The following is a 12,852-nucleotide window of genomic DNA, read 5'->3' on the forward strand; positions in this document are numbered from 1 at the left end:
CCACTCGACTCACTCCCTCCCCCACGCTGGGCTCACACTCCCCTTTGCGCTGAGATTGTTCTCTCTCCTGCACTGGGCTCATACTCCCCTCTGTACTGGGCTCAATCTCTCCCCTGCACTGGGCTCCCTCTCCTGGTTACACTGGGCTCCCTCTCCCCTCTGCACTGGACTCCCTCTCCCCTCTGTATTGGGCACTCTCTCCCCTCAGCACTGGGCTCCCTCTTCCCTCTGCACTGGGCTCACTCTCCCTTCTGCACTGGGCTCACTCTCTCCTCTGCACCGGTTTCCCTCTCCCCTCAGCACTGTGCTCCCTCTCCCCTCTGCACTGGGCTCACTCTCTCCGCTGATAACAAAGTTTGGGGTTGGAGCTACACAGCAGGCCAAACAGCATCTGAGGAGCACAAAAGCTGACGTTTCGGGCCTGGACACTTCATCAGATGAAGAAAGTTCTCGACCCGAAACGTCAGCTTTTGTGCTCCTTAGATGCTGCTTGGCCTGCTGTGTTCATCCAGCTCCACACTTTGTTATCTTGGATTCTCCAGCGTCTGCAGTTCCCAAAATCTCTGATCACTCTCTCCCCTGCATTGGGCTCACACTCCCCCCTGCACTGAGCCAAATCTCTCCCCTGTGCTGGGCACTCACTACTCCGCGCTAGTCTCCCCTTTCCGTGCTGCTGGGGTTGCACCCCTCTGGACACTCCCCCACTGCACCAGGCGCACTCTCTCCCAACTCCCCCCCGTCCCCCCCGCATCTTGCTACCATCAATGCCAATGTGGTGCTGACGTTTTGCCAACCTTGCTGTACATGGCCAGGCCTTGCCGAAAAAGACTTTTAAAAATAAAAGGAAGACCAAAAGTTAACAAAATAAAAATGAAACAAAGAAAGCAGATGGAGGTGGGTGAGCCCCAGTCGAGGAGTCTGAACATAGCGCTGCTACTCTGGAACCATCTTGGATCTTTGTCTCTATGAGGACTGCGCAGTGCTCTCTCTCACGGATAGATACATTTGCACTGGGCAGATTGGTGAGATGGAGTCAAGTAGGTTTTTCCCTATTGTTCGTTCCTTCACCTCCTGCTGCAGACCCAGTCCAGCATATTTATTCTTCAGGCCGAAATCAGATTGGTCAGTATTCCTGCTGCCAAACCATCCTCGGTTGTGGATATTTAAGCCCCCTCCTCAGGGCATATTCTGTGCCCTTAACACTCAGGGCTTCCTCCAAGTATTCAACATAGAGGAGCACTGATCTGTCTCCTGGGTTGGGAAGTAGATTGATGTGACGGATGGTATATATGAGGCAGGGGATTTCCTTCCCCAGGTTTGACTTGATGCGTTGAAAGTTCCAGGAGGTCCAGAGTCAATTTTGGGGAGCCCAAGGCAACTCCCTTCTGACTGTTTAGCACTGTGCCAGCACCACTGCTGGGTCTGTCCTGCTGGTGGGACAGGGCATAACCAATGGTGATGGCGATGGTGGAGCCTGGGACATTGTCTGCAAGGTATGATTCTATGACTATGTCAGGCTGTTGTTTTCCCAGACAGCCCTCTAAGTTTTGGCACTAGCTCCCAGAGATTATTCAGAGGATTCTGAACAGTGGAAAAGGTTATTGCTGCTTCCAGTGCCTTAGTTGATGTCAGGTAATTCAACCACTCTCATTCCTTTTCTCACGGTTGTTAGCAGTTGATATGACTGAATGGCTGGCCTGATGATTTCTGGGGGAAGTTAGGAGTTAACCATGTTCCTGTGGTCTGGTGTATCCTGTATGCCACACCAGGTAAGGATGGCAAGCAGCTTTCCTTGTCTAAATGATATTAGTGAACAAAATGGGCCTTAATACAGTTGACAAAGATCATTATTCAACTGTTAATGCCAGACTTTTTACAGAATTCAAACTCCAGATTCAAACCAGGTCCCCAAAACATTACCTAATCTAGTATTACTAATCTAGTAACAATAGCACTGGGTCACGCCTCCACCGCCCTCACAAAAACCCAGCAAGTTAGTTAAACACAACTTACCCTGAACAAATTTCTTTTTATTTTCTCAACTAGCACATATTTGCCCAGGTGACTATTAATTTTGTCTCCAATTGTTATTAGTAGAAGCTTCTCCACCATCAAAGTTAAATTGATTAGCCTGCAGACGCTAATCTAAGTTTTGTAAGGCAGAATTAAATAATTTCTTGATTTGACCACAGTCAGAAGGCAGAGGGATTAAGCAGGAAAATAGGGTTGAAGCTACTATCAGATCAGCCATCATCTTGTCAAATGATGAATCAGACTCAAAGAGCCCTAAACCCACGCTCACCCATAATTTATGTGGTTTCATGTTTTACGTACTTTGAATTACTTTTTAACGCACCTTCCAATTGCTTGATCATGGCTGAATGGCTATGTTTTCATCTCCATGCACTTGTTCTCCCTTGATCCAGCACATTGCTTGTGTGGCCTCACCAGAAAGGCCACACATTCCCCTTATGACCTGATACAAACAAAGTTGATAAAACCCACTGGCAGCAGGAACCATGAGAGGAATGTAGGCACTTTCATCCCCTGCCCATCTCCACGCCCAACAAGGCCTAAATATCCAGTACATGTCTCTTGAATGCGAATTAGATCTAAATCATTCATCTCTATTTGTGCTGCTGATCATCTACATTTTAGAGAAATCTTTGCACAATCAGACAATAGGCATTTAACTTCATTTTTAACTATTATTTGTTGTTGTTCTTCACTGAGGTATATTGTGATATATGATTTAATCCCTTCATATCTCACTCTGGTTGCTTTTACCCAAATCACTATTCTATTGTCTCACCTTTTCACTTGAGACTCCAAAATCTCTATTCACCTGAATGCAGGGCAGAGAAGAAGATTGCAGTGGGAGGATGCTGTGGCTGCGCAGTTCTCTCCTCTTTTCTGTTGCTATTCTGTCCAATTTCAGGTGGTTTTGCGGAGGAAACTGCAGCAAAATGTATGGGGTCAATCTGTTTAATGCATAATTGAAACCTTAATGTTAACTACAATGTGATAAGCAGATCTAGCACTGACATAATTGTCACATGTTGTAGCATATTGCCATCTGGGGGACAAAATCTGTGACTGCAACAATTCACACAGCTCACCAAAGTTAACTATTGCTTTTAATGTATGAAACTCTAGGTATTAATTTGTGAGTTAATCTTTAAAGAAAAGAAGCAATTACATAACATCTTGAACAATCTCAGGATATATAATACAGACACGCTACAGAGGAAGACTTCTGGGTCCCACAAAGCTGCTATAACATTCAATAAGGTCACGGCTGATCTATTTGTGTTTCCAATTCCACATTCCTTTTCACCCCGATAACCATTGCCTAGTAAGAATCTATTCACCTCTGCCTTAAAAATAAACAATCACCCCTCTTGCACAACCTTCTGAGGCAGATTTCCAAAGTCACACTGTCTATTGAATGAAAAAAAAATCCTCATTTCTATCCTGAGTAGGTAATCCTGAATTTTAAAATTAATTCTGACTCACGACAGGAAAGATCCTGCCCACATCTACCTTGTCAAGACTATTCAGGATGTTATAAGTTTAAATAAAATCATCCCTCACTCTTCTCAACACTAGTGAAGACAAGCCCAGTCTGTCCAATTGCTCCTCAGTAGACAACGTGTTCATTCCAGGTATCAATCTAGTAAACCTCTTCTGGACTGCTTCTAATGCATTTACATCCTTCATTAAGTACATAAACAAAACTGTACACGGTACTTGAGATGTGGTCTCATCAATGCCCTGTATGATTCAAGCATAGCATCTTTACTTTATGTTTGATTCTTCTTGTAATAAGGAAAGCATCCTATTATCTTCTTGATTACGCACTGTAAGTGCATTCTAGCCTTATTTAACTTGCACTTCAACATCTAGATCCCTCTGCACTTCTGAATTTTGCAGTTGTTCTCAGTTGAAGTAATATTATGCTTTTGTACTCTTCCTGCCAAAGTGAACAACTTCGCATTTCCCCACATTATATCCCAATTTCCATATCTTTTTCCACCCATTCAATCTATCTACATCCAACTACCACTTCTTTATCTACGTTTCACAGCATACTTTCCTACCTGTCATGGTCTTATCTGTAACTTTATCAAACAAGCTTCGTTCGCTTCCCCATCTAAGATATTGATGTAAACAATAAACAAGTTGAGGCCCTTGTGCAGACACTGTGAGACCCGACCTGTCACATCCTGCCACCAAAAACCATTTATCATACTGTACTCTCTGTTTCCTGCCAATCGTCCATCCATACTATTATATTTCCCCCAATACTGAGTTTTGATTTTCTGCAATGACCTTTGATCTGGCACCTTATGAGATGAATTCTGAAATCCAAAAACTGTACAATCAGAGATACTGTTTTTAGGGGGTCAGTAGCTCAGTTGGCTCGATGTCTGGCTTGCAATACGGAGTGGTGCCAAAAATATGGCCCAGCCCAGTATACCAGTTTATGTCAGCCAAAGTACTAAAAAAGCAATGTAGTACTTTGAAGTTTTCCTGCAAATGGCAGCCTTCTGTTTTGTGAGATGAAGGATTGCATCGTGATAACCAACTTTATATTGTGTGTTGCCTGGAGAGGTCAGAAGCCCTATTCTGGAAGGGCCTTTCCCATTCCTTTACTGCAGTTGAAGGCAATGGGCTGAGGAGATGCAGGATTTATTGGCATCTGTTTTCTCTGGGCCCTTTTCTAGGCCAGTTAAAGCTTTCCATTTTGCCTCCCGACTACTGAAGCCCTTCCCAACATCTAACCTCCAGAGGTCCCAGCAACTGTCCTCCAGCTGTCTATTTTTATGCTTGTCATAATCATTTCTTGTGTACAGATGCCCCGTAACAGGGGCATGGACATCCAACATTGCTCATTGTAGAGAATGTCATCATCTATTTCATGTATAAAGGCAAGCAAACACAAACGGTATGGACACAATAATCCACATATGTTGATAAAATTAGCATGCTCCAGAACATCTGAATTAAGTGCCTTGTCCTGATGAGAGATGCAGAAGATACACCTGAGATGTTTGGTTGTCAGACAGAAAACGCCACCGTGGGGAGGTGATGGTCTAGTGGTAATATTGCTGGACTGTTAATCCAGAGACCAAGGTAATGTTCTGGGGACCTGGGTTTGAGTCCCACCACGGCAGATGGTGGATTTTGACATTGAATTAAGAGTCTAATTATGACCACGATTGGATTGGTGGAAAAACCCATCAGGTTCACTAATGTCCCTTAGGGAAGGAAGCTGGCATCCTTACCTGGTCTGGCCTTCATGTCAGTCCAGATCCATAGTAATGTGGCTGATACCAAACTGTTCTGTGGTCAGTTAGAAATGGCCAATAAATGTTGGTCCAGTCAGTGATGCCCTCATTTTGTGATTTTTTTTTAAAATTACATCCAGAGTGTAAAATGGCAAGAACAGACCAACAGACTGCGCAGAAATCAGCCCTTATTCCTTTCATGAAGAAGCTGAGTAGATTCTATATTGGGAGGTCACTGTGTAATATTTCTATCTGATCAGCTCCAGTTTTACATCCATGAAAAGTATTGAATCACAACTGCACATTTGTAAATTTATAGATGTAATGTATGGAAAGAAAACAGATACACTTCCATGGAAGAGCAAGCCAGGCTTGATGAAAATAATTTGTGAATCAATGAAGCAGAGAATCAAGAAAATCAGCCGAAATATTTCTGAAATTTAATTAGATTTATCTGACGTACAGAAATCACCACTGTTGACAATAAGGCTTGTAACATCATAAAGATATTAAGTTATGGAATTCACAGTAACATGAATAAATGTACCTCTAAATCACTACATGCTGAGACTCTACTGGGAATCACAAGGTCAGACAAGAAGCTGGTAATCTGATTTATAGCATGCCCAACATCCCAAAGTGCAATTCCAGCTGACCTTACAGTATTTTAAATGGATGTTTATTTACGTCTGGTCCTTCATTGCAGTTCCTAACTGTGAACAAGGGACACTTATTACTCCAGTTCACCATTTTCTTATCAATGCTTCAGATGAGGGAGAAGGGTTTGTGAGGATCCAGCAACACAGATGAAAGAGTATATTCTATGTGAAGTTTGTACATATATCTAGATCTCTTTCTGATGTCATAATTTTTAGTTTACAGAGCAGCCTGCTGTATTATCTACTACAGAATGACTCACACAACATCTGAAACAGGGATATGACTTTCTATGGAAATTAAAGTCACATGTAACTGGATCCTTTGAGGTCTTCCAGGGAAATGCATCAAATCCAGCAATGTGCAGTGTCACTACAAGCCAGGGACTGACCCTTGTGCCTGTTGACTATTGTGGCACAGAAAGGAATATAGCTCTCAGGGACCTGGAGGTGCTGGACAGGAAAGCCACTCTTTGTCCTGCAGACTGCCACAGGAGGCCATGCTACAACACCAAGCCACTCTGGATCCAGATGGCAGCCCATGCCAGCACTGTGTCTCAAGTCAGAAAGAACGCAGAACAGTCTGGGGAAAATGTTAATAATCTTCTGTGCCGCCATGCTACAACACCAAGCCACTCTGGATCCAGATGGCAGCCCATGCCAGCACTGTGTCTCAAGTCAGAAAGAACGCAGAACAGTCTGGGGAAAATGTTAATAATCTTCTGTGCTCCTCAGGATAAATGCCATTATTTTCTCTCTAATATATCAATCCGAAAGGGTCACCGCACATTCTAATTCCGAGCAATGCTGATAGCCTGTGACTCTCAGTATTGCACTCATTGGTTCCCACCGACCTCATCTCATAAACATTTACAGTACAGAAAGAGGCAAATCCAGAACATCATGTCTGCACTGGTCAGCAAAGAGCTGAAACTAATCCTATTTTCCTCTTTTGACCCATAGCCCTGAAAACTATAGCAAAAGTAAATGAATATCTGAAGACTATATAAATGTTGAGAGTTTCTCACTCAGCCACCTATCAGGATTGAGTGCCAAAACTCCCACCACCCTCTGGGTGAAAAAGATTTCTCCTCAACTTGCCTCTTAGCCTTTACTCTTATCTTCTACCTATGACAATTGGTTATTGACTTCTCTGCTACTGGATTAAAGTTCCATCCTGTCCACCCTATCTACATATCTCATAATCTTATTCACCTCTATGAGGTCTCCTCTGAATTTTTGCTCTTCTAAGGAGAACATCCCCAACTTATCCAGTCTCTCCTCATAGCTCAGGCTCTCCAAACTAGGCAATATCCTTGTGCAGCTCTTCTGCATCTTAGGTAGCAAAGTCACATCCTCACTATAACTTGTGACCAGAATTGCACACAGAGCTCCAGCTGTGGCCTAACCAGCATTTGTACAGTTCCAGTATAACCTCTTGTTCTTATTTTCTATGTTTCTGCTAATAAAGGTGAGTATCCTCTGCCTCTTTAGCCACCGTATCTACCTGCTCTGCTTTTGGTTTCAGGAATCTGTGGGTATACACAACAAGTTCTCTCTGATCTTCAGTACAGACTAGGGTCCTACCACTGATTGTGTGATCCATTGCCTTGTTAGCCTTCCCTAGTACATTACCTCATAATCTTCTGGGCTGAACTCCATTTGCCATTGCTCTGCCCACCTGACCACTCCGTTAATATTCTCTTGCATTTTATGGCTATCCTCCACCTTATTTACTACCCTACTAATTTTCATATCAAAATTCTTAATCATACCCCTTATATTTAAGTCTGTATCATCAATGCACACCACAAACAGCCTCAGTATGGAGTCCTGTGGAACCCTTTTGGAAACAGACTTCCAACACAGAAACAGTCCTCTCCCATCACCCTCTGCTTCCTTCTACTCAGCTATTTTTGGATCCAATGTGCCACTTTGCCTTGGGACTAATCGACTCTGACTTTCTCGACCAGTTTGTCATGAAGGACCTTATCATAAAGCCTTCCTAAAGACCATGTGGCCCTTATTGAATCGCTCATTAACACTTGTGAGTACCTCCTGTCCTCCCACGATACCAAACGTTCTTGCCCTATGCACTCGTTGGTGACTTCTTAACACCACTAACTGTTGTTCCATCCATTTTCATTTTATTCAATCCCTCCCTTTGTCTCAATGGCCTACGATTGGCGGGAATTGGCTCCTTGCACCATAAAAACAGAAAATTCTTGTATTCGCAGAAGAGGAGCAGAACCACTGTTGTGTTGCGCTGCTCTCCCATTAACACCCATGCTGACCCTCATTCTTTATGTGCACAAGACTTTAACCCTCTTAGACAACTAATTCTTCTTTTGTGTAGGCGCTAGCAGCACCTAGTGTACTCCACAAGAGAGTCCAGCTTCACCTCTGTTTGAGGAGGAATCTTTTGAACCCTCATTGACAAGGCTTCAGCTGCAGCCTCCACCAGCTCAGAGACTTTCACTTTGGTGGATACTCTGCGTAGATTACATGTGTGCTCAGGAGCACAATCTGGTGGTATGTCATTGGTGTCTCCCAACAGCTGGTTGAGAAAAAATGCCCCAGGTCTCTGACACTCAGAGGATAGCTGGTGACCAGGCACCTGCTCAGTACCCAGGGCAGAGACAATCACATAGCCTCAGCCATTAAGGAATTGTCAAAATGCTTAGACACAGAAACATTGGGCAAGTTTGTCAGAGACACTCAGGAAATTTGGCTGAAGGATTGAAAAGCCTGCCACATTATCAGTACCATACTGAGTATGGCATAAATGCATTTGGCTATACCTTTCAATAGATTGGTTACTGCCATGAAGAACCAATTTGAGCACATTAAGTCTTTGCAGGATACATGTGTGGATCTGCAGTCCATTACTATCTCCATAGGCTAGGCTAGATGGGGCAATTGACTCAGAACTCATACTAGGTGCCCCTTTCTTTGACGGGGACATTGTGATGATTGAACCCTTCATCCCTTTTACTCAATCCATTGTCATTACTCTCTATTGATTAAATCATTTATTGTCACTTGTATTCAATGTAAAATTGTGTACCTTCGCCATACGTACATGGCACCATTCACATTAACTTAGAGTAAGGTAAGAAAATAACTTAAGAGGGTCCAACTTCCCCTTCCACTGGCAGAGCCCTGCTCCAGGCTTTCCAGCCCATACCATGCCGTTGGCAACATCCCACTCTGGGCCATCTCATGGCCAGTTCTCATTGTGCTGCTTCATCAGCCCAATCTCTTTATGCCACTGGGAATTTCAAATCTACCAATCTCTATTTTACACATAATCAAAGACTGAGCTACCACAACTCTCTGTGGTGGGGAATTCCAAAGGTTCAGAACCCTCTGAGTAAATAAAATTCTCCTCATCTCAGACCTAAGTGATAACACCCCCTTACTTTCAAATTTTGCCCTCTGGTACTAGTTTCCCAAGCCAGGGAAAGCATCTCACCTGTACCTACTATATCTATCCCTTCAAGCATTTTGTAAGTTTCAATGAGATTGCTTTTCATTGATACTTTGCTTCGGCATGTACCTGAGTTTAATCAATTCTGCATGAACACAGCAGAGAATAAGACAACAGGAAGGAGCAAAAAAGGAAAGGAGAGGGAGCGGGGGGGAGAGAGAGAGAGAGAGAGAGAGAGATCAACATCTTACAAATGGTTAAATTCTCACAATTCCAAGGAGCCATTGATGGGGTTTTATAAAATTCATCTAAAATCTTTATTAATTCAATGAACTGGAAGGGATTCCATTTTCTAAATGTCAGATGATGCAAAGCCAGGTATCACATTCTGTACATTAATGTGAGAAGTAGTCATGGTATAGTCTTAATTCAACAATCAATCAATGATACCCATTGTCTAAGTCAAAGGATACAGAAAGATTTGTAAAGGTTTTGGTCATTGCCATGATCATCAATTTAAAAGCTTTCCATTGCCTTTTGCAAAAGTAGAGATTAATTTCTACTACATTCTTTGTTCAATAAAAACCAAAAGAACTGTGGATGCTGTAAATCAGGAACAAAAACAAAGTTGCTGGAAAAGCTCAGCAGGTCTGGCAGCATCTGTGAAGGCGAAATCAGAGTTGACGTTTCAGGCCCAGTGACCTTTCCTCTGTTCTGAGAAAGGGGCACCAGACCCGAAACTTTAACTCTGATTTTTTTCTTCACAGATACTGCAGACCTACTGAGCTTTTCCAGCAACTTCCATTTTTATAACATTCTTGGTTCATCTTTTTCAAGAAGGAAAACTGTGATATTATTCAGGATGAAAAAATAAATCCATGTCAGGGAAATCTGGTGTCATAGACATCATTAAAACACTATCAATAGATAATCATAGCAGATGGCCAATAGACTGAGAAGGTTGCACCTCAATTTCACGGAATGTTCTAAGGAAATTTCACATTAGAGTTCCCAAATTTTCAACCTATCACAACTTGCAGCAGGACCTTGGTAATGGTTAGTAAAACATCTGCAGCACTGAGCCACATTGGCAAACAAATCCCATTAATTCTGCTTCTCTGGTGGGAGGTGGAAAATCTAGGCCTGAAACTTAGCCACATAATGTACACCAGTTCAGTTATAATTGGAAAGACCTCTTAACTAAAGACATTAGTGAGCCAGTTGAAGTGATACTGAGATTTAACTGAGAAGAGATTTAATTGCCATCTTTATAGTGCTGATCCATAAGGCTAACTCATTTAAAATCCCAGAACGTGGCTTTGAGGAAATTATGAATTTACATCCGTTAGATTACTTATCTAGCACCATGACCACAGCATTAGTGTGAACGTTTGAATAGCAGGTTCTGATTAGCCGACAAAAAAATACATTTTCGATTTCTACATGAATACAGTTGCTACTTCTTACAGACACAAAGGAAGAAGACTTAACTTTAGTGTAAACAACGTGATCTCATATCAGTTACCTGTCATATATGTTGCCCGATTTTCATTTGAATTGTCTTAATTGACAAGGAAATCTTTGGAGAATGTAGAATGCTGAATCGATAGTCTCCATCCTATACTATTGCTCAAAGTTAAAACTAAATTCAGTACACATCTCCCTGTGTGTATGAATGTTAATGTTAATGTTAATGAATTCAAATTATTAATCCAGATTGTAGCATCAAGGAGCCTTTGCAAATTTAGAATCAATGGGAATCAGGGAGAAACTCTCCACTGGCGGGAGTCATACCTGACGCATAGGAAAATGGTTGTAGTTATTGGAGATCAGTCATCTCAGCTCCAGGACATCTCTGCAGGAGTTCCTCAGGATGGTATCACCTAGTCCTAATCACCTTCATTCCCTTCATCAATGACCTTACCTTAATCGTAAGGTCAGAACAGGGATTTTCACTGATGTTTGTGTGATGTTTAGGACTATACACAACTCTTCAGATGATGGAGCATTTCATGTACAAATACAACATGGACCAAAATGATATTCAGGCTTGGACTAACAAGTAACAAGTAACACCTGTGCCAAACAAATGCCAGGCAATGACCATCTTCAAAAGGACAGGATCTAAACATTAACCCTTGGTATTCAATGGGACTACTAAGGCGAAATTTCCCATTATCAAAATCTTCAGGTTTACCGTTGGCCTGAAGCTAAATAGGCCAGTCACATAATACACTGTGACTACAAAATCAGATCAGAGGCTGCAAATGTTGTATTAAAAAGCTCAACTACTTGCTGTCCAGAGCCTGTCCACCACCTACACGGCACAAGTCAGGAATTCGATGGAACGCAACCCACAAGTGCAGCTCCAATAATGATCAAGAAGCTTGATAGCATCCAGTACAGAGCAGTCATCTTCATTGTTGAGGGTTGTTCAAGAGGATAAGTTGAACTACTTAAGCTTAGAAGAGTGTTGGGTGATTTGATCAATGCGTATAATGTTTTGAATGGTATTGACAAGGTGAATGTGAAAGGATGTTTCCTCTTGTGAGTTAGTCCACAACTAAGGGACACTATTTTAAAATTAGGAGTTATTCTTTCATTCAAAGCTGAGCAGAATGTTTTTGTCTCGGACGGTTTCAAGTCTTTTGAATTCTATCTCAGAAAGCGCTGAGGGTGAGGTCATTAGTATTTTTAAGTTGATGCAGATGGATTCTTTTTAGAGGTGCAAATCAAGTATTATCGGGGTAGAAGAGAACATGGTATTCAAACTCAAACAGTTTAGCCAGTTTTATTGAATGGCAGAACAGTTCAAGGGACTGAATTGTCCATTCTTATTTTGAATGTTCATATAATTGCCAATAGATCGACAAACGTCAACTCGCTGCAGAACTGCCGCTCAGTAGCAGCGGTGTGTACCATCTACAAGATGCACTGCAGTAATTCGCCAAGGGTCCTTAGACAGTGCTTTCCAACCTCACGACTACTACAATCTTGAAGGACAAGGACAGCAGAAACATGGGAACACAACAGCACTAGCTGCAATTCCTCTTCAAGCATCCTGACTTGGAAATACATCATCAGTGTTGCTGGGTTAAATCCTGAAACGCCTTCTCAAACAGCATTGTGTACATGAGTTCATGCCTCTAATCCATGCTGAAACAATCAGCAGTTTGCACTTCATATCACATACATGATAAATAACAAAATGGTATTCTTTACAATTTGTACTGTCAATGGAGGGCAATGATGACACAAGGAATGGACATTCACTATGTTCTCTAAATCCTCCTACAAGAAGCAGCACACCAATAGTTCTTCAGAGCAAATGAGGATGGACAATAACTATTAGGATCTGGGCTTCACTAACTAGCCTATGTATGAATAAAACTAAATATGGTACAACCTGAGGACTAACAGGCAGGTTAGGACAGGACCATCAACTCAACCCCTCATTCAACATTCCCCAGTGTTC

Source organism: Stegostoma tigrinum, chromosome 3, assembly GCF_030684315.1.
Source record: "Stegostoma tigrinum isolate sSteTig4 chromosome 3, sSteTig4.hap1, whole genome shotgun sequence".
NCBI lineage: Eukaryota > Metazoa > Chordata > Chondrichthyes > Orectolobiformes > Stegostomatidae > Stegostoma > Stegostoma tigrinum.